The sequence below is a fragment of the Triturus cristatus genome, chromosome 12, assembly GCF_964204655.1.
Source record: "Triturus cristatus chromosome 12, aTriCri1.1, whole genome shotgun sequence".
NCBI classification, from domain to species: Eukaryota; Metazoa; Chordata; class Amphibia; order Caudata; family Salamandridae; genus Triturus; species Triturus cristatus.
The window spans coordinates 863,964,862-863,983,882 of NC_140595.1; the positions used below are offsets into that span (position 1 = coordinate 863,964,862).

At 42.7% G+C, this 19,021-nt stretch overlaps 1 protein-coding gene and 1 long non-coding RNA gene across 5 annotated transcripts in view; one reads left to right on the forward strand and one right to left on the reverse strand.

Annotated features, from left to right (window-relative positions):
• The window catches only part of LOC146783137 (uncharacterized), a 36,741-nt gene extending 24,940 nt beyond the window's left edge, over positions 1-11,801 (reverse strand). Inside the window, exons 1-2 of one of the 2 annotated variants that reach the window (XR_014972047.1) lie at positions 11,604-11,801; positions 9,018-9,150 (exon numbers count right to left, since the gene is read on the reverse strand). This is a non-coding gene — a long non-coding RNA (uncharacterized LOC146783137). Of the gene's footprint in view, positions 1-9,017; positions 9,151-11,422 lie in introns of both variants that reach the window. The other variant, XR_014972048.1, reaches the window with a different exon arrangement.
• LOC146783136 (hydroperoxide isomerase ALOXE3-like) overlaps positions 1-19,021 on the forward strand; it is a 284,932-nt gene that overhangs the window by 47,968 nt on the left and 217,943 nt on the right. The window lies entirely within an intron of this gene.

Here is a 19,021-nt window from a genome sequence, read left to right on the forward strand (position 1 = left end):
TGAAGGGGAGAAACTAGGGGACATTGGGTGTAAAAAAAGAGGGCTGTAAAATGCAGAAAGAGGATACGGTGAAAATAAGGGCACGGAAGAGTGTTGGATAAAGTAAAAAAAAAAAGAGAGAGGCCACAGACGTATAAAAGAAAAAGCTAAGAAATGGGTAAACCTTCGAAACAAGCCAGGGCAGTAACCAAATCCGACTCAGCAGCTCGTCTAAAGACTAAAACCCGCCTAGCTCAGGCAAAAGAAGCTGCATGTCTGGCCAACAAGGAAAATACCACCAACTCTTTTGGCCTCAATAGTACTCTCGAGAGCCTAGAGGAAGAACTGCCCTCTACCACTCCTCCGGAATGCGAGGAATCAGGGATAGACCAAGACAATGCTGTATTAGATGGCCTAAAGGCAAAATGAAATGGGACAAAGCAATTTCCATTGTTCTTTAAAAAAGCTATCCTACAACCTCCCTCGCTAAGCCCAACTTTAAAAACATCTAAAGGTCGAACAGTGGAACCAGTGTCACCTGCAGTATCAATAAACTCAGCTTCTCCAGACCCAGAGAGACTCCAATGTAATCAGGAGTCTGATCATCCGGTCCCCCCGGAGCCAGACAAGTGTCCAGATCGAGGCCAAGGCCTGGGTCAAAGTCAAGAACCAGGGACCCCATTAGCACCATCAAGCTCAACAGCATCGTTGCCGCAGAATTCAATTTTATCCAAAGGTTTGCTGACCCAGAAGGATACTATGCTTGTAAAAACGTCTAGTTATACAGCTGAAACTCAGGATAATCCTATCCAAAGTACAAAAACATTGGGTGCTTGCCAAATGGACATTAGAGACATGCATAACCTTATACTGGATGAGGTTCGCAAGTTAAAAAAGACCCAGAAATTGGAAATTGCTGCTCTGCACTCACAACTAGGGAAAATTGAAGAGGCAATGTCAGGTTTCCCTATCAAACTCCAGGAGGCAGAAACTAGAATTTCAGCATTGGAAGACCAAATGAATACAGTTATGGGGGAAGTGAAAGAGGCTACAAAAAAAAGATCTATCTGGAGAATAAACTTGAAGATCTAGAAAACCATTCTCGGAGGTCAAATCTTAAGATAGTTGGAGTTCCTGAAGGCGTTGAAGGCTTGCAAACTTTACAATGGGGCAACTCTTTCATTAAGCAGACAGTTCTCCCAGAGTTTGAAGGAAATCTCATAATCACTAGGGCATATTGTGTCCCAGCCCATCCTTTCCCTAACTCCACAATGCCGCGAATAATCTTGTTGAACCTCGCCGATTTTTGAATAAAGGAAAGGATGTTGACAAAAGCTATCCAGCAGAGGCAGTTTTCTGTAAATGAAACCACTAAATGTCGTATTTTCAGATATGACTGCCGCTCGCCGAAGAAAATAATTTGTTAAGCTTCTCCATTTGTTCAAAGCCCATGGTGCCCAAGCTTCAATTGCCCAACAGTCGAAATTGAGGGATTTAGTTAAGGGCAAGTTCTTCATGATCTCAGATTTGGAAGAAGCTCAGGCACTATTAAAGGAGATCTCGCACGGACCTTGAATTTAATAGAATAGCTTAAAATTTAAAATGTCAGGTTCTGCTATATCTAATCAGAAATAAGGGCCCTCCTTGTTCAGGGGTGTAATGCCACATTTTTCCATAAGTTAAAAACCTTTTATTTTTTCGGTTTTGTTTGGGGGGCCAGGGGGAACAGGGGGTCACCAGGGGTGTAATTCCAAGACACCCAGAAGACAGCAAAAGGGGGGCAAAATCTGGTTAGCATGGTCAATGGGGGTTCTTCCACATTTCGAGGGGTGGGGTTTTTTTGGGGGGGAAGGAGGGGGAGGGAAAGGGGTCTATTGCAGGAAAAAGAGCAAGAGCAAAAGGTACCGATAACAATTTAGAAAAATGTAATAGAATCCGGTAAATGTAAGATCCCATCGGTTAACGCCAATGGAATTTTAAATAAACAAAAGTATGGCGCTCTCATAAAATGGCTGGTATCTCTCAATCCCCACATTTTGTTCCTTCAGGAGCCACATTTGAAAACTAATTTCCCTAAATTATTTTTACCTAGGATTTTTTCTAATGCTTTTTATGCATCTGCTGGTCTTGCCCAGAAAGAAGTTGACATTTATTTTTCTAGAAAATTGCCATGGGAATCTTTCCAAGTCTATAGGGACCCACATGAGAGATGGATATGGGTGGCAACTATATTAAACGGGAAGATTTTGAATTTTATAACTTACTATGGTCCGGTTTTGGATGATACCTCCAGTCTAACCAAAATTAATGAGCTTGTGAGAGGAGTACCTGGACAGTTTATCATAGGAGGTGATTTTAATTACATACAGGATTTAACAAAGGACACTTCAAATAAAAATAAAAAAACAATTAAAACCAAACACCCAAAAAATGGTGGAGGCCATCAAGCTAGAGTACCAACTAATAGACCCTAGGCGAAATAGAAATCCAGATAAAAAATGTTTTACCTGCTATTCGTATCAATTTAGAACGGCATCTCGAATTGACTTTTTTTTTATATCTAGATCCCTTCAGATTGTTGATACAGACATTGGGTGCAATCCCTTCTCTGATCATGCATATATAGTGCTCAAACTTAAGTTTGAAGGGGAGAGTAGAGACCGGCCCAGGTGGCAGCTGGACCGTCTCCTCCTCCAAGATCAGGACTGGGTGAAAAGTTTTGAAGAATGGATCTCCGAATTTTTTGAGATTAGCGAAAATATGGCGGAGCCATTTTCTGTGTGGGGTGGGTTCAAGGCGGCAGCTCGTGGGCAAATAATCGCCTACACGATCAAATGCTCGGAGGCTCAAAATAGCTGAGCTACAAACTGCACCTGAAAAAGAATACGCTCTTCATCTCCAGCAACACCCCAATCAACTTGAACTAGCAAGATCAGCTCTAAGGGATTTTTTCATATTGGAAGAGATTTGCAGTTCTAAAATGTATCAACAAAAAGTCAGTTATTAGGTAAACTCCTGGCTAACTCTACAAGGAAAAAGCAAGAAGCAGCCATAATATCTAAGGTGCTTGCCCCCCAGACTGGTCTTGAAGTTGTTAATGGTGATTTGATCCCACAGGTTTATTTAGAAAATTTTCATCAACTTTACTCAACTTTACTCAACTGAATATTCGGTGGGGCAAGAGCTGATCCAGGATTATTTTTCCAATGTGAGTTTTCCCAAACTCTCAGAAAACCAGATCAGTCAATTAAGATCTGATGTAGAATCTGTTGAGATATTGACATCTATTAAAGCAACAGCTGGAGCAAAAGCATGTGGACAGGATGGTTTCCCCATAGAATTTAATAAAACTTTTTCAAAGGTGCTAACTGCACCCTTGAAAAAACTATTCAATTATATTAAAAATGGTGGTTCGGTTCCTGCATCTTTTAAAGATGCGATAATAGTGTCCTTTGTGAAAAAAGATAAAAATCCAGCGGATGTTAATTCTTACAGGCCCATTAGTCTTTTGAATTCGGACTACAAGATCTTAATGAAAGTATGGGCCAAACGTTTTTTATTTGCCGCACAAGAAACAATTCATAAAGGCTAAATTGGTTTTATAGCAGGTAGATCAATGGCAGCTAATACCGCGTTTTTGATACACGCCTTGGACTATTTTAATACCAATTTTACTCCGGCTTGTATAGTAATGGCTGCTGCAGAGAAAGTATTTGACCTAGTAAATTGGGGAACTTTGTTTTTCGCCCTGGGTCAATTTGGCTTTTCCCCTCTGGTTATCAATATGTTACGCAATATTTACCAAGGGGATTCAGCTCAGGTATTAATAAATTCGAAACGAGCTGGAAATATAAAAATAAACCGTGGGACAAGACAGGGCTGCCCGCTTTCACCATTGCTTTTTACTTTTTTTATAGAGCTATTGGTAATCAAAATCAGAAATAATGCTGCTATCCAACCCCCCCATTCCCGGTATGTCAAAGTTGAAACTCTTTGCTGACAATATAATTTTATATTTGATGCCCGACAAAGGTAACATGGAAACTGTATTGAGGGAATTTAGAGACTTCAAATTAATAAGTGGTTACAAAATAAATTCTAATAAAACTGAGGTCCTTGCCCTCAATACAGATTTTAATCTTCTTCCACTATGTTTGAGGGCTCAAGCCATTAAACAAAATCCAATCAGATATCTTGGGATATATGTATCCAGCCAATATCAACAGTTGTATAAACTTAATTATATAAGAATGAAAGATAAAATCAAAAAACTTTTGGATCAATGGCTTTTACTCCCTTTATCATTAATCGGCAGAGTTTCTTTAATTAAAATGTCTATACTCCCGCTGCTTATATTTCTTTTAGCAATGTCCCTATAAAAGTAAATTTGTCTTTTTTTAAAGAAATGGAAACACTGCTTAGAGGATTTGTTTGGGGAAAGAAAACATCTGGGGTGAAGTTGACTGTGGTGCAATTGCCTACCACACAAGGGGGTTTAGCTTTGCCTCATTTAAAAACATATTATGAGGCCACATTTATGGATATAGCAGCGGGCTTGATAGGATCTAAATGTAATCGAGATAGCTTCTTTCTGGACAAAATGTTACAAGAAATTAATTCTCAAAGTCCAGTGTTTTTAAAAACCTCTAAACCTCCAAAAAAAACAGATATAAGACTTGAAAGGAATATTCTTTTAGACTTCAGTCTTTTTTTTAAAAAACGGGCTCCTCGGGTCTGCAATATTTGAGATTAAGAAAATGTAGTAGCCTTGGCCTCCAATTTCGAGAAAATCATCTAATCAACTGGGAAGATTGCGGGCTACAGGTGTTAAGACATTTCGGTATTCAGAATAGGGTGATCACCCGGGAAGAGGTAAGGGCAAGGGCAGAGAACCGTAGGAGACCTGCTTTTTTCCGAATATTTGCAAATGGTTCATTTTTGTAAAAATATTGATGGCATTTTTGATGTTCCAAATGAACTTGTGGTGGCACTCTAGGGGGCCAAAGTAAAGGGTGTAGGGAACTGGTACCGATTGTTAAATCGTCAGGGACAAGTACCTTTGATAGAGACCCATTTGGCTAAAATAGGTCATGAGACACAATGTATCTTCTCTTGTAAGGATTGGGAAGTCTTATCCCATTTAGGAAGCAAATCCCTGCGTGCAGCAAATTTTAAAAGGATGACCTTTTTATCACGATGGCTCTCCTACATGACTTCGGCAGCAATGGAGAAAGGATATCCGGAGGTCAAAAATAAATGTTTCCGCTGTCAGGCCAAAGGAGCGGGTGGGTGGCACCACATTTTCTTTGGGAAGCAAATTTTGCCGACATAGAGCTAGCAATAGGGAAGAGAGTTCAGCCCGAGGTCGAGGCCGCTTTGTTCGAACTATATAGGGGTAGAACTATGCTAATTAAGGGTGGAGAAGTTTTCTTATTCATCTCTTGTACTGTAACCCGTTCTTTAATTCTCCAGCATTGGAAATCTAGTGAGTGATGTTCCCTCTCATTTAAAATGGTTTAGTAAAATGAAAAGGACACAGAATTTTGAAGAAGCATACGCAAAACGGGTGGGAGCTATAAAATTATTTGTAAAGAACTGGAAGTTTTTTGGTAATCTAGAAAAAATAAAGGAGGGAAATTAATACTCAATATGGATGATATAACCATACCAGTTATTGTGGTTAGGAGCAGTAGCACTTTCTGCTGTTGCACTTTAGAAACACTAGCACTTTTTTCTGTCATTGCACTTTAGAGGCATTAGCACTTTTTTATTAATATTGCACTTTATTGCAGGTTTTTGCACATTGTCATTTTGATGAAATCATTGTCGATGCTATTGCTGCCATGGTCATATTGTTTTAAATTTTGTCATGAAATGAAGAAGCTATTGTATTAATGGTTTCAAGAATAATTTTTCATGTATATCATGTACTTAATGCTCTGCTCAATAAAAAAAGACATTACAAGAAACTGCAATTTGTTTGTCATTCTCCTATTTAAGAGCTGAAATTGTAATCGTTATTTATTTATTATTCTGAAGTCTTCCAGAGAAAAAAAAATCACTTGTTGTCCATTGTTGCCCAAAAGATACTCTATGGCATATTTACAAGGACTTATCACCACCAAAATGTCACTTTTTGGACGTTCTGGTGGTGTTAAGTCCTTTGCCTTATTCACAAGGTGGCATTAAGCCACTTACCATGGCTTAACACCCCCTTGTAAATAATGCCCCTATTCATGAAACAATTAGCGTGAAAAGGGTTGGAAATGGGTGTTGCAGTAGGCGTTCCACCGCAACACCCATTGCTTTTTGACGCTGTCCCATATTTACAAGTTATGGGGCAGTGGCAAATATAAGACCAGGAAATTCCTGGTCTTAAACAGCCGATACAAGGAGAAATGCTTTATTTCTCCTTGTATTTTGCTCTTTCCATGTGTGCTGCATTCTGCTGCACATATAGACACAGCAAACCACCTGTAAAGATTGTTTATGTGCAGGAAGTTGTGCCTTCCTGCACATAAACAATCACCACTGGAGCTCAGGCACCTTTACAACATGGCACACGTGTGCCTTATCTGGCGCTAGGCAGCATCTTTTGCGCTGGCAGAAGGAGAAATGGAGGGCTGCACTGCATTCTTGTAAATGCAGTGCATCTCTGCTCTTTGAAGCTGTGGGAGCATGGCATTACCAATTTTGGAGTAACACCACGCTCCGACAGCTTCTTGTAAATATGCCCCTCTATTCCCACCCACCAGGTGGATGAGTTTAATGTGTAAGGGGGTGGCAGGTGGGGTGGTGGAGAGAAAAAAGGGTTGAGATAGCATATAAACCTCCGACCATGTTGTAAATTAGAATTCCAGGTAACTAGAGTTAACCACATGTCTGGCTCTAGGACCAACCTACGTGGCTGTTTGGCAGCAGGTCACGTGCTGCAGAGCTTGGTAAAAAAGAATGCTAAATCAGTGAAATTTGTGGAAATCACAGTTAAAACTGAGTTATGGTCCTGGCCCAAACTCATAAAATGACTTATTCGCCAGTTATGGTATTATCCGGCACCATAACTCAAGGAATTCGCCAATCTCAAATGGTAAAAAAGAATGCTAAATCAGTGAAATTTGTGGAAATCACAGTTAAAACTGAGTTATGGTCCTGGCCCAAACTCATAAAATGACTTATTCGCCAGTTATGGTATTATCCGGCACCATAACTCAAGGAATTCGCCAATCTCAAAAACCTCACTGTGCCAAAGGCAAAGACACACTGGCAGGCAGCACGAGTTGCGAATTGTGTTGTGTGCGTTTGAGCCACGCCCACAATTTGTTTTTTGACTAAGGGTTTTCAGTAAACACCTACAAGTTCAACTGATTTACAGAGCTGGTTTTCAGCACCGTCAGCCAATAGTCTTACAACCTAAGTGTCTATCTCTGGCACTTTTCATACATCAAGGTTCCTACACCGCGTCTCAAGACTAGATGAAAGCATCTCTCTTGTCACTCATGCATGACACAAAAGCACTTCCCACATCAGCTCAAAGAAAAACTTTCTTCCCAACCACACACAGTCCAATGCATGTGATTTGCTTCTTGTCTGGGAGAGCACTTCGGCGCAGTGGTGCTGGAACAATTTTCCAAGTGGGGGTGCTGCCATCAATGTTGCATCAGTGAAGTTGTATGGAATGTGAAAAATTCAAGCGTCAATGAAAGAATAGTATAGCTAACGGACCACGCCCATTCAGCAGGAAAATGGTAAGGGAGGGGTATGTAGCCGGAGGTGCATTTTGGAGCATACTGTTGCAAATATATTACTTAAGCAGGGTGTGGTAGCTCACTGTCATATACAGACAGACATCATCCATTGAAATGGCCACAAAATTTGCACTGACATGCAGTTTTATTGATCAAACCGTAGCACACAAACATTGTGTAGAATAATTGTGGTTCAGCAAATATTTGTCATTTCCACATCTCCAAGTAAAATGTTTTTATCCTAATAAAATCTTTGCTTCTACCGCACTTTAGAATTACAATAAAACTGCTTCATTTGGGCCTTCCCAACTACTGATGTATTTTGAAATATTTTTACTTAAAAAAACCTGGCATCCCACGCATTTCCTTTCAGTTCCCTGTACCCAGAGCGAGATTGTCAGATCGTTCACTTTGCAAAATGCTCTAACTATGTAGGCTGAAAAAGTAAACATCAGTTTCCGTATTAAAAGAATAAGCAGCAATTTGCCAAAAGACAGACTGGCATTTGACCTCTGTCTGTAAAGCACCACAAATGTGTCAAGATGAAAGCAACATTGAATGCCCTCTTTATTGCTCGTTCCCCTTCTGAACTCCAGCGTGGTTATTTTGGAGATGCTGCAGCACAACCCCACTTCCCCCTCGCACCTCTACGCCTTGGTGCAGCATAAAGGGTTAACATGTGCTGCACAAACGCAATCAATCTTTCAGTAATGGAAAAAAAAACCTACAACAGTAAATTTACTTAAGAAATCTCTAAAATACTTTATGGCTTGTATGGTTTCAACTAAAGGGAATTTAATTTTGTAAGGCACAGACAAACTTTGCACCACCGAAGGTATAGTGTACACATTGTGAAACTTGGCTAACTTTCAGAGGGACGAAAATCACAAACATGGCAAAACTGTGGAAATGCCAAAAAAAGGCAAACTGCACACTTTCTTGGTCATCCAAAGTGGCAAAGACACCCAACACAGACAGTTAAGCATATTTAGAAATAAATGTAAACGTGCACATAAAAATATTGATTTTAAATACTGCTCACTGCAATAATCTCCAACTGGGCAAACATGAATCTCTGTGTGTGACAGAAGAGTCTGGAAGTGGGACTGAAGCTCAAACCACAGATTGTACAGAAGGTATATGAGATTAGCAAACTGATCCAGAAAACAATAGGACATGTACTTCCTCCAAAGGTTCCCACAGATTGGTTTACTACAGAAACTGATCTTTAAGTGACCTTGTAAGCAAAGAACTTCAAGGAAAGAAGATAATTGCAGAACAAAGACCGCTTACCAGCAATATCCGCTTTCGTTGAACATATTTCATTTCTGATTAAACAAGATGTTCTTCTCCACCGTCCTAATCTACGGCCCAGATGAACGCCACACCAGAAGCTGAAGGCAGGGGTGATGCCCTCATAGGTGCCCTAAATTTAAATTACGGAAATATAGGTGATAAAATGCAATGTTTACAATTGTTCTCTATCCAATCAGTCTGGATGTCAGTTCTACGAAATATAGCAATCTTTAGTTGAGCAAACTAAAATGAGTCTGGCTGGGCTCTCAAGCCCACAAGAGAAATGGAGTAAAACCTAAATGGTGAAAAAAGTATGAGCGAACTGCTTTCATTTTGTCATGAAACTCGCCCCCAAGAAGAAGGCAAAGCCACAAGACTTGGGGGCATATATACAAGCGCCTATGGCCACCAACACGTCACCTATATTGACGCTGTGGTGGCGATAGGGGCTGCACCTTATGTATAAGGCAGCGTTAAGCCACTTAATGTTGCCTAATGCTGCTTTGTACATAAGGCTCCCTTTCATGCTATGGTTATCGTGAACGGGGTGGGTAGTGCGTGTTGAGGTGGGCATTCCACCGCAACACCCATTGATTTTGAAACTGCTTCCTATTTACAAGGATGGCATACATATGAGGCAGCGCCAACATTAAGACAAGGTAAAAACCGGTATTGAGTTGGCGAAATGAGGGTAAATGCATTATTTCTCCTTGTTTTTGCTATTTCCATGTATGCTGCTTTGTGCAGCACACATGGAAAAAGCAAAATGCTATGGTTTGTTTATGTACAGGAAGGTGTAGACAAACTTTAAAGAAATGCAATTTGTCACTTTCATGTGTGCTGCATTTCTAGGATTGTTTATGTGCAGGAAGGGACACCTTCTTACACATGAACAATCCTCCCCTGCACGCAGACACCCTTGCACTCTGGTGCAAGGGTGCCTGCGTTGGCGCTAATTTGCTAAACTTAGCTGCATCGCAGGGGAAATGCAAGGCTGCACCACATTCTTGTAAATATGGTGCAGCCCTGCGTTTCATAAGTGGAGGAGAGAGGCATTAAGCCAAGGAGGCTAACGCCTCTCTCCTCCACTTCCTGGTACAAATCCCCCTTGGTCTTCCAGGTGAACAGTACTGAGCATGAAGAGCCAGACAGTGCCTGTTTCTGTGTAAGTGTTGTCCACTTACACAAACGGGTAGACATGTTGTGCTGATCATACCTCTTGTTGGGACACTGGAGTCTAAAATGTACTCTTGATAGACATGTGGAGTTGGCTTTACCTGTTATGTGCCCATGGGAGATATTAAACCAATTGCTGGGCATGCGTAAATTGTTCATGTGTTGCTGAGCCTGTATAAGCTTGTCATACATATTACTTCCTTGTCCGTCTTCCCGTCCCTTCCTTACACATGAGCAGTTCACCTGTTCCACAGAACCTATCACCTAGCTGACGTCAAAACACTTACTCCAATATGGCGTTGCCTACCCAGCATGCATAAAGTGGGAAACACATCACCAAGATGCTGCAGAAGGATGCCTAGCGAGGTCAGGGTAAGTCTTGATCATGCTTTCTTCTTTACATGCACTTTGTTTTTTAGGTCTCGCTGAGCTCAGCACATGCGCTGGCTCGAAGAGACATTTTGTATGTGGGCTCCCAAAAGTGCTACCAGGCCAGCCTAGAGCTACAGTGCATGTGCGTGGGCGCGCGCGCCGCGCTTACTTTCGCGGCCACACGGCCGCTTTGATCGCGATCACTTTCACGCCCGCTTTGCTGCGCAGACCCAGCCTCCTCTGCCGGCAACAATTCCGCTGGGTTAGAAGGAAATACGTTCACGTGCATAAGGATCTCCTTCAGTAATTTAAACATGATATTGGAAAATCTGCTTTTGAAATCCAACCAATTTCCGCACTGGTAAACTCCCAGTTCCTCATAGTTTTCATAACAATACAGTATCTGAACTCCTTTAACACGTACCCCCATCCCCCTTGCCACTTACTACTTTGCCGCACATACGGCCACTCTCCAAACATTAGTATTTAGATCATATTATAAACTACACATATATTTTTTTAAAACACCTGTATCGTTTATTGCTTTTAAATAAGACGTTATCCGTGGTCGAAAAATACAGGTTCAAGACCTACTGCAATTCAATACTTTAAAGAAACACCCACAGTGTAGAGTTCAACTCCTCAGTAAATGCGCTTCGAACCCGCGTCAAAGGTTGACCAGCTGTAGAAACGTAATTATCATAATTACAATCCACTGGCCATAAAGGTCTTAAGAATAAGAGTGCCCTAACCTCTCTCATGCCAGCCACAGAGCCAGCGTTAGGTTCCTCAGACAAATATAGTTTGCCTCGTAAATCTGAGATACTTCCACACTTGAGGGGGCTCACGCTCACCTAGTTTGGCTGGAATACTGGTCCTTCAGTCGCATCACCGAGGCCGAAGAACAAGAGTGCCATAACCTCTCTCATGCCAGCCACAGAGCCAGCGTTGGGTTTACTCAGGCAAATATAGCGTGCCTCGTAAATCTGGGATACTTCCACACTTATGCGGTTGAGGAGGCTCGCTTGCGCTCACCTGCTGGCCTGGAAAACTGATCCTGCAGTGGCACCGCTGAGCCCGGGCTCTGCCAGAGTCCGAGAAGCAGCAAGGAGCTCACCCATGCCAGACTCATTGTCCTCGCAGGCGGGAAGACTCTGTTGGTTTGGGACCTTGTTACCCGCAGTTAGAGCTGCCCGGAGTCACGTGAGGACGCCGCACATGACCCCGAAAGCAGGAAGGGAATACCGGGCAATGCTTGGAAGGGAGGCGCTCCTTACAGACAGCAGGGCACGTCCTTAGTCAGCACCGACTTCCGCGTGCCATGAGGTAAACAAGCGTCTCACCTTTCCAGATGGTGAAGTAGTGCGATGCAGTCAAGGGCGCCCTGTGTCACTGAGTCACTCAGGAGAGGAACCAGGATTCGTAGTAAAGCCCAGGCGCTAGTACTTGAATGTGATTTTCAAATATACCCACTGCATTGTTAGGTCTCGCATTTATACGAGTTTGAGCTATTGACATTGCAAATAACAATGCCTTTTATTTTTGTTTTCGTTATTAAAACATAAATATGAAAACAAAACTAAAAGCCGTTGTCATTGACAATGCCAATACCTCAAACACACGTAAATGCGAGACCTATTGCATTGCAAATGCTTGTTATTACTGGACTTGTTTGAGCAGTCTTGTCATGTAGGGGTCTACACCGCCCTGAGCAGCAGGCGTTGGTCCTGGTTTTATGACTGTGATGCTAAGCGTTCTTTCACCCTTGGTTTCCCTCGAGGCAGCTTCGCTTTGGGTACGGCTTCCTGTGGCTGTAGGCAGCTCCTTTGATGATGGTAAGGTGATTTGCCTTAGGAGCGCGGCTGCATGTTTGTGGCAGGTTTTGTTGTTCACAGGTGCTTCCTGCTTCTCTGCGGTTCCTGCATGGTCTTAGGAGGTGCAGGAGTTGGTTCCCTTTGATACGGGTATGATGCAGGAGAGCCCTATGTTTTATTTTGCGCAATGGAGTATGCCTCATGTCTCGCTGCGGGGGTGCCTCTTGAATAATGAGGCTGTTGATGTTGCATTCCAGGCCAGGGAGATGCCCATGGATGAGTGTCATTTTAATTTTTTATTAACTTGTTCTTGTGGATTGCGGTAGCATCCGTGCGGCGGTTATTGTTTTTGTGCATATTTTCCAGCCAGCTCTAGCGGCTGGGGGTTGTGCTTCCCTGCCCACCACTCCCCTGCTGAGCGATTAAGAGCAGCAGGTATTGATTGTTTATTGAATTGTATCAGCCTATCACATAACAGGGTACGGGTGGAGCGCAAATTCACCAGTGGGCATCTTGGCGCTAGGTGGCGGGTGTTTATAGTCGCCCAACTTGTCACCCTCAGGCATATGTGGGGGGTCAAGAACAGGCCTCTGCGATGGACGCATGGGTCCGCTGAGCCACCAGACCCAGCCTTTACTGCGTTGGGGGTAGCGGTGGATGCTACTGGTTTGTTTTTGTGCACCGGCGCTCCTGTGCTGGAAGTTCGAGGTGGCAGGTGCTTTTGACAGCATTCTCAAAGGCCTGCTCAAGAGGCCACTGTTGAGGCACGCTGCTGCTCCCACAATGAGCGCCTGGGTTCAGCAACAGGGATTTCCTGAATGCGCAGTCTGCTCTGGCAGCCTGGGGGAGGGGGATTCCCTTTGATCTGCACAGTGGCTGGGCGTTTTGGTTGCTAGGCGCTGATGGGAGTTTTTTCAGTGCTCCAGGTCATTTGTGTCTGTCCCTTGGCAAAAGTGAATGCAGCATGTTGGCAATGTTTGGAAGATTACAGACATTGTGGTTTGGCATTCTGGCTACCGAAGGCATTCTTCTGAGTCTGTCTCAGTAGTTGTTTATTGTGCCTTTTGATGGGGTGAAACTGTTTGGTCCTCAAATGCTGGAGTTGGTGAAAAATCTGAGGAGGAAATCTGTTCCTGATGCTACTGCAACAGGGGTGTGCTCAGCGGTGTGCTTCCAGGCAGGCATTTAGGATTCCTCGACAGCTGAGAAGAACACGCTCTGCCCTTTTCGTGGGAGGGGAAGTGGCCATATCACTCCCTCCTCTGATTAGTTCCAGCAATGGCCATTAAGCGCCTTCTTGCCGGATCCACTCCGGAGGCGTGCCTTTGATGTGTGGGAGACTGGAGCAGTGAATTCTACTGCTTTTGGTTGGGAGTCCTTCCAGATGCCTGGGTTATTTGTGTGGTGAAGAAGGGCTGTTCTTTCGGCCTTTCTTCCCAGTCTCCAGATCTTTTTTTGTGCCACCCGACTCCTTGTACTGCTCAGAAGTTTCAGGGGCAACGGAGGGGATTTTGAGATTTTCCTTGAGGATGCCATCATTTCATCTTATGTACCATGCCAGATGGTGAAGATCTTACCCCTTGTTTCTTTTGAGTCATTTCTGGCTTCCTTGGTGCTTTTGAATGCCTATTTCCATATCCCAATTCTTCATCTTTCACAAGTTTTTTTTTTGCCTTGTGGCAGCATTTTCAGTTCTGTGGGTGTCCCTTGGGCCTTGCCTGTGCCCCTGGGGTTTTCACAATGTCCTTGGTGCCTCTGGTGGGTCTTTTTTCAATTTGATCCTATAACTAGATGATTGGCTTTTTCTTCCTCTTTTTCCTCGAGAGCCTGGTAGACAGGGAGTTGGTGCGTGGTTGCCTAGGGAAAGCCGGGTTCATTGTGACACTCAACAGGTCCCGTGTCGCCCCATCTTAGGAGCTCCTGTTCATGAGGGCATCATCTCAGGTCTCGTCTTGGGACTATCCTGGCTCTGCTGGCCCAGGGCAGTCTTCCCCTCTACAGGGCTCTATGATCCATGCACTGGTGATAGTTAATGGCAATTTGGCAGGTGCTTCTTTAATTCGCTGGTTCTCAGAGCAAAAGGTTTAAGTTTCAGGATTTGTTAGGAGGAGAACACTTTGACAGCAGCCAATGGTCTAGGACTGTGGGGGCAACACTTGGGGGTCAAGGCTCACTCAAGCAGAGGCCAGCAGCATGATCCAGTGCAGGTCCAGTTGGAACTGGTCAGCTGGTAATATAGGAAAATGGCCTTTGAAAGTCTGTTGTGTGTCCCTATAACACACAGGAGAGCTGCACAGACAGTCGGTTCAATTGTCTTCTTTTCTCCCACTGGTCCCTAAAGTTTTTTCTGGAGAGTATTGGGGATGCCACATTAAGGCCCAGTGCCACCCTGTGGGTGAGGGGAGCTCCTGACTGCTCCTTAACCAAAGGGGTCAAAGTTTGCAGGGGTGACCCAACCCACTTCTTCAGCACTGTGTGTTCTACTGCAAACAATCCCACAGTGCCCTTGTGCCTAAAACCCATATGGCAGATCCCTTCTTTCTTTTTGTGAAGCTCCTTTGCCCACCCCAGAGATGTGGCCAGGGAAATGAGCAGCTGCTCCCCTGTGGTTGCTTTAAACCAGGTCTGGCTCCTCTCCCACTGTGATTGGTGATTGCCTGACTGGTGGAACAAAAAAGGGCCCTGTCCAGGTGTCAGCTAACATTTGCCTGTGGCATAATAAGCCTCTCATATTAATCAAGATCCAGGACACAGCTCATATGGTCAACCTGCCAGCAGAACAGAACAGTTCTCCACAACCAAGTCCTTTGCCTCAGCTCTAGGAACAAGTTCACACCTCATTAAAGGGGCTATTCAGCTGCTGGATGACAATTGGAAGCTCATGCAAGTTAGCTTCTAGAGGCTGTAAGCAGGTAACAAGCAACTTTTGTTAAAGGGTGGTTTTTAGGGTACACTACACCAGCTTAATTAGAGCAGGGGTGCTCTATTTAAAATAAGGAAACACGTGTGAGATGCAGGAACTGATTCAGAGTGGCACTTTATTAAAGAGCAATTTTAAACAATATATGTCAAAGGCACATTGTTAATCAAAAATAGTATCGTTTAATCTAAAAAATAACAAGTTTCAGAGACACCTTCCTAGATGAAAAAGTAAATCTTGCAATTTTGTAAGTGTAAAAATCACGGCAATGTACAGGAGAGAGAAAGAGACCATTTCAAAATTTAACAAGCATTATAGCCGCAGCCAAAGATGCTAGAGAAGATGCTAGACAGTATGGCTGAGGGTGCACACACACACGTCATGACCCAAGGGTTTATTTGTGCGAGGTAGTGCATCGAATAGACTAAAGAGCAGATCATTTACACTCTTTTAATGAGGAACTATTGACCACAGAATCATTAGCACAGGGCTTTGACCGCAGAACATGACGCACTTTGATCACTTCTTGGAAATATTAGAAACACAGAAGTGACACTTACATTACAAAAGTTTACCAAAAGGTCACTTGATGTTTTACCGTAAATCATAATGAAAGTGAACATTTATCGAAAATGATTTGCGTCACTTCTCTGAAACTTTTTAAGAAAGCAGAAGAATACAAAATGTTAGATGTCACTTGTAATATCTTTTTAAAAAAAATATCTTTATTCAGATTTTTTCCACAATTATCGCCCCACCCTCCGGAGTCAGACAGATATACAAACAAATTCCTTATACACATTACATAATAATAAGCAAAAGCATTCTTGTTCATCATACATTTGGTTGATTTAAAAAAAAAAGTATATATATATATTTTTTTTAGCAAAACAAATTTATAGCAGTTAACTTTGAGCTAGGCTCCATTGTATAAGAGGTGTCCAAATCCTCAACCCCCTTTTACGCCGTAGCTTGCCCTTCCGCTTATAGATGGGAACCTCAAAATTAGACATGGCTAATAGCCTGGCTAACCACTGTTGGAAAGATGGTGCTATAGGATCTAACCATGCCGAGGCTATACATAATCTTAAGACCGCCATCGCAATAAAAATAAACTCGTGGCCAATACCAATAATAAGCTTTTAAATTAAGGAGAGCTAGACCTCCTCTAACCTTGGGGAGAGTGAGAAATTTGTAAGCACGCCGGGGTTGCGAATAAGCCCAAATGAAACTAGAGAACATGCGTTCAATTGACTTAAACCAGTGACTGTTGAATTCGAGACAAATTGCTCTAAACAAATACAGAATTTTCGGGAAATACACCACATTGACTGCATTCACTCTTCCAATAATAAACAGATGTAGATTGTCTAAACGGCGTAAACCTTTTTCCATTGAGCCCAAAATTGCTTTTAGGTTTATGTCTACCATATTATCAAGATTAAAGCAGATGGAGATTCCCAAGTATGTAGCTTTTTCCACCACCGGAGGATCATCCATCCTGCTTTTTTCATTCAAAACAATCTGTGTCTTCCCTTGGTTGAGCGCATAGCCGAAAACTAAGCCAAAATTGCTAGCTTCAAACTCAATAACAGCTGACTCAATAATAGCTGTAATAGGGTCAGCAGTTACAATGGCTATATCATCGGCGTATGCCAATGTTTTGGTTGGATATTCTTGTAACACAATAGGTATTATTTCCCTATTCCTTTCTAGTCTACGGATAAAGGGATCTATATAAATTTCAAAAAGCAATGGTGAGCATGGGCAGCCCTGGCGTGTTCCTCGGGAGATTGTTAATTCTTTGGTTAAGCTTCCATTCACCAATACCACTGCTCTGGGGTTGATATATAATTTTTGTACTGCCTGTATAAAACCTTCCTTGATCCCAACCTTAGACATAGAGTTCCACAGAAATTGCCAGGAGACCCTATCGAAAGCCTTCTCGGCATCGAGAAGGATCAATGCCATAGGGTCTCCCGCAACGTCCGTACCATCAAATAGGGTAATCACTCTCTGTATGTGATTAATAGTTGACCTTCCTGGCACAAAACCATGTTGGCACTTAGCAATCACTTTGTGGACAATAGGGGCAACCCTATTAGCCAGGAGTTTTGAATATATTTTTGAATCTGCATTGATAAGGGTAATAGGGTGGTATGAACCTAACTGCTCTGGAGGTTTATTCTTTTTAGGGAAAATAACTATTTTTGCCCTAGACAAAGAATTTGGAGGTTGGCCGCCTTTATAAATATATATAATTAGTTCTAATAAAATGTTTTTAATTGGCTCTAGAAACGTTAAGTAAAACTCAGAAGGGATACTATCCAATCCGGTAGCTTTCCCCTTCGGGAGATTTTTAATGGTAATTAAGATTTCATCTAGATTAGGGGATTCCTCCAACATAGTCTGATCTTCCTCGGCGAGCCTAACATAAACGCCGCAGTCTAGATATCTATCAACCTCGGTTAAGGCCCCCCTTCCTTCTTCCGTGTACAGATATCGATAGAACCGCCAAAAAGCCTATATAATAAGTTCTGGATCAGATAATTGGCCCTCAACGGGATCATATATTTCGCGTATCAGATTGGATGTGGTTTGTTGTCGCATTCGCATGGCTAGCTGATGACCCACTTGTTCGTTAACTTCATACACCATTTCTTTTCGCGCAGTTGCTTTCGTGACAGCTTTGTCGGTAAAGATATTGGTGATTGCCGCCTTAGCGATTGCTACTTGGCTTTGGGTTTTAGTAATTTCTTCTGCCTCTTTAACCCCACTTGTCACTCTTATCAGCTCTTCTTCAGCCAACCTAAGGTTTTCCTGTAAACTCTTCCTCTCTAGTTTATTAGCCCTCAAAGAATACTGCATCGTTTCTCCCCAAATCCCTGCCTTCATGGTGTCCCAAACTATATCAATTGAGGCACTGCCGATATTATCAGCTAAGAAATTGGGGATCCATCCTTTCATATGGGCACAATAGTTATCATCTAGCAGCAGGGCTTTTTCATAAGTCCAGGATGTGGGTTCTGCTTTTACAGGTGCCATTTCCAGGGTGCAGATTAGAGGGTTGTGGTCTGAAAGTATTCGGGGCAACTTCTCTGTTTGGCATTTAGTTTTGAGTGAGTTTGACATTATTACATAATCTATTCTAACATGAGTAGAATGTGGGTTAGAAAAGAAAGTATACCCTGGGTCGTTAGGTTTCGATGTTTGCCAACCATCCACTAATCCGTGTACATAACTCATATTCTTCAGAGACTTAAATACTTTAGGTTTGCGGCCTTGTAAAGCCAATCATTTTTCAAAGACCAATCCGACGGAAGGTTAATATTAAAGTCGCCACAGACCATTACAAGTAAAGGCCAATGTGCAAGCTCGTTGGAGATTTCGTCAAATACAACAGAGTCATCACTATTGCTCCCATATGTGGCACACAGTGTTAGCTTCTGTCCCTTTCCATATTGGCATTCCGTAATAGCCCATCGGCCAAATGTATCAGTTTTGGAGTGATTAAAAACATACCCACTGTCCTTGGCTAAAATTGCAACCCCCCGAACCTGTGCCCCCTGTGACGTAGCACACACCAACCTATACCCTAATGTGTTTAAAATATGGCTCTGAGATCCCTCTATGTGCGTTTCTTAGAGGCACACAATATGCGCCCCCCAAGCTCATAATCCTATTGCGTCTGTTTGTCTTTTTTTAATGTTGTTTAATCC